This window comes from Quercus lobata, chromosome 3 (assembly GCF_001633185.2).
Source record: "Quercus lobata isolate SW786 chromosome 3, ValleyOak3.0 Primary Assembly, whole genome shotgun sequence".
NCBI classification, from domain to species: Eukaryota; Viridiplantae; Streptophyta; class Magnoliopsida; order Fagales; family Fagaceae; genus Quercus; species Quercus lobata.
The window spans coordinates 17,940,563-17,944,836 of record NC_044906.1 but is presented as its reverse complement, the minus strand read 5'-3'; positions in this window follow the sequence as shown (position 1 = coordinate 17,944,836).

Genomic DNA, 4,274 nt, shown 5'->3' with positions numbered 1-4,274 from the left:
CTTTTGTTATATGTCTCCAATCTGTTTTTGATGTTTTAATTGAGAACTCCTGTGCATAGTTTCTTTTTGTTAAAATTAATTATTTTGAGTATAGAAAAATTACATATAAATTACATGTATGATAATATTTATTAAGGTTCATTGCATCATATCATACAGCATTGGTAACTTGCAATTACTAATTTTCCTTAAAAAAAGAAAAAGAAAAAACAAAACAAAACTTGCAATTACTAATAAGTCAAAAGCATAAAAAAATTTCCAAATCATGTAAGTTGGTTTATAGAAGTTGTAGTTGCGTTGAATGGTTACACTATTTTTTTACTCAAGACAAACACTCATTAAAGATTTTAGTAAACTAAATATTTCTATTTGATTTTGAATGATTTCAAATTAAGCCTAACTTAAAAATATTAATTAAAAGTATGAGCATTTTAAAATATATATATATATGTGTGTGTGTGTGTGTGTGTGTGTGTGTGTGTGTGTGTAGGGAAGTAGCACTTAAAACCCAATCAAACATTGGGCCTTGGACCAGAATGGACCCAGAACGTACCTCTTCGAGATATGAGGCCCAACTACAGATAAACATACTCTGGAAAACGGGTAAAAGGCGAAGCAAGAAGTCATCAGAAGTACCCCAAGACCTTGAACCTCGGAATCTGACCTAACTAGACCCATCACCTTAGTCCAAGCATGAGTAGACCACTTTAACCATTTGAGGTGTGAGCCTGTTGACTACTCTATCAACACCAATTCAAGTTCCGAGCTACTGAAGGCATACCACCAAGGTATGCATAGAATCCAGGGATGTCCTCCGGATCTTCTTAATAAATCCATAGAAATTCACTTGAAGTAATTGCATTTAATGCAACAAATAACTTATCATAATAAAACAAGAAGCCCTCAAAGTCTTTGTTCATCATAACCTCAAGAAAAGAAGAGTCTAATGGAACAAAAGGCTACCCAACCATACTAGGACAGCACCCACTACATGTTGGAGAAGAAAATAAGGAGGGGTTTGGCTTACCTCCAGTACTTTTTAAAAATGAATCTTCTTTTGTTTTAATGAGAGATTGCATATTACTTACTAACTAAATAAAATATAGAGATTAAAACCCACTATCACTTGCCATTGTATATTTAAAACAAAAGGATATGTTCAATTAAAAAAGTACTGAAGGTAAGCCAAACCCAATAAGGAGAACCAAGCACAGGATAAGGATGAAGAAGAAAGAAAAGGAAGAGTATAAAAAGAAAAGAAGACAAACAAAGAAGGGGATTCTAAAAAAAAAAAAAAAAAGGTAGAGATAAGCACTTGTGAGAGATGTAACAAAAAGAATGCATAAATAAAATAAAAAGCATATTTTCGATTAACATAGAATTGTCTGTTTCTTATTCAAATCTCCCATCACGGATCATGTTAAGCCTATAATAAAAATTAATTGTGATTCTAAGCAGGCCAGGAAGCGGAGGCTAATTCGCTCCTTCCACAGTATATATATGAGAGAGAGAGAGAGAGAGAGAGAGAGAGAGAGAGAGAGAGAGAGAGAGAGAGAGAGAGAGAGAGAGAGAGAGAGAGAGAGATTGATTGATGTCCACTTTTCATTATTTTCAAGAATACCCTTATTGTGTACTTTATTTTTTTCTTTTTTGGGTAATTCGAAAATATATTAATTGCAAATAAGTCTATTACAAAAAAGACTCACTTTTTTCAAAAGCTAGCAGATTCTCCACCACAAATGGTGTCCACTTTTCATTATTTTCAAGAATACCCTTATTGTGTACTTTATTTTTTTCTTTTTTGGGTAATTCGAGAGTGTAAATATATTAATTGCAAATAAGTCTATTACAAAAAAGACTCACTTTTGTCAAAAGCTAGCAGATTCTCCACCACAAATGGTGAGATATCAAAATTAGGACAAAATTTAGATACAGTACTTTAAATGTTGTTCCTTAGGTTCCCCTTTTAAGATTCAGCCATGTGGTTACTTAACTAAAAAATACACTTCCATCCCATGAGAAAAAATCTATATGACAAAATTTTAAAAGGGGAACCTAAAAAAAAAATCACCTAAATACTGTACCTAAGTCTTGCCTTCAAAATTAATATAGCCAGTAGATTGGTTGGCATAGGACTTTTTTTTTTTTTTTTTTGAGAGAGAGTTTCAATCTATGGCGTCCGCTTCTAATAATAGTCTTTTATCATCAGACCAAGACACCAATCAGTTTTTTGATGTAGGCAGGGATTGAATCCCAGATCTCTTATTCAACCATCAGAAATTTTACCAGTTGAGCTAACTGAAACCCACAAGTTTGGCATAGGACTTAGCCAGTGTATCAACACACTAATTCTCTTCCTTGGAAATGTATTGGACTGTTGACATGTGAAAGTTTCTCAACAAAATCCTTCAATCATTGAGCATAGAATGATTGTCGGCAGCAAAACTATAAGCTCTGCATCTAGTTCCGCACATAGAGAGTTAGTTTTAAGTTGTGTTGCTAGAATGAGTCCATCCTTTAATACCCACAATTCAGACATGACTCTAGAGGTTACACCTAAGGATGTTGCATACTCCGCAATCCAATCTCCATTCTCATTTTGTATCAGCCCACCTCCTCCTGTCAAACTAGGCAGCATTCCCATCATAATTTAGCTTTGACCATCTAGAAGGAGGTTTGTTTCCACTTGACCTTTATACAAGTTCTTGGTTCTTTGGGAGCTTTCTCATTCATAATAGCAAAGAACTCAGCACCTTTTTACAATTTTACTTCGAATTGATTTTACAAAAGAAACAAATTAATGGCAAAAAAGTATCTTGACAAATGGTTGAAACTTGAAAGACAAATTGAAATTTAAAAGAAAGGTTAATATAAACTCAAATGCAACATTTTGATTTTAAATGCTACATAGTAATCATAACTTCCGATTCTCATCTTATTTATTTATTTATATACTTTAGATTTTAAAGATAATTATCTTTTGTTTTTTTAATTTTATCAACTCTAATTATATATCAATTATCATATATACATTTTCACCTAATTTTAGGGCTATTAAGTATTAACCATTGATTATTAAAACATTTAGAATTCAAGAAATGTAAAGAATGGAGAGGGTGTTAGGAATTACAATAAAGTGTCTTCATTTTTAATTTTTTTAAAGTTGTAATACATGTACCAAAAACATTTATATATAAAATAAAATAAAAAAAATCAGGCTTTGAGGTTGTGCATAACATATGATAAAGTGTGTAATCTATACAGTCACTTGAAAAAAAAAAAAAAAAAAACCTTCATAATTAATGGTCACATGAGACTTTGGATGTAACTATTTTTTTTTTTTTTTGGTGGTATTAAGAAGGGAATATGGAATTTAAAAAAAAAGAATTTGGTCAAAATATTCCACTAACTGATCATAAAATACCTTGAAAATTTTATAAACCGATAGTATGGTGGATGATTTGGCACACAAATATTAGAAAAGGGAATTGGACTGCATTATAGAGTTTAAAAATTGAACGAGGGAGCGCAGAAAGGGAGGGGGGGTTGTAATCTACATATGATTTTATTTAGTGTATATATTAGTGCGCACTTTAATCTCAATGATGATTGATGAGGTGAAATTGTGGTAGAGTTTTAGTGCAAATGTCGCCCATTAAAAATTAGAAGAAGAAAATAGTATCCCTTACCTATCATATTTTTATGGGCTAGAATATTGTTTTCATATATCTCTATTCTTTGCATAAATTTTATTTTTGGTCTTTAAACTTTTGAAAGTTCATTTTTCATCCTTAAACTTAGTAAAGAGTTGTTTTCAATATGTTATGGGTGCATATATGAACACATTTTTTCTTCTTCAATAGTTTGTGGATAAAAAAGATATTTTTTTAAAAAAAAATTTAAACACTAAAGTGAAATATTTTCAATAATTTAGAGATGAAAAATTAATTTTTTAAAATTTAGGATGCAAAATGAAATTTATACAAAATTTAGGAAGAGAAATAATATTTTAGCCTATTTTTATGCAAGGTACCTAAGTTGTATGGGGATTTTAAACAACCTTCTTAGATTTTTTTTTTTTTTTTGAGAGAGAACCTTCTTAGATTTGAATGTAATATTATCTATTTTATTTATAAAATAATTATAAACTTTTGGCTAGACTTAATTTTTTTTTTTTTTATAACTTGCTTAAAGTGTTAGTTTGAGAGAGTTTATTTTCGTTGGTTTATTGGACATAAGAAATAAATTGAATAAAAGTATAGTTTTATTTAGAA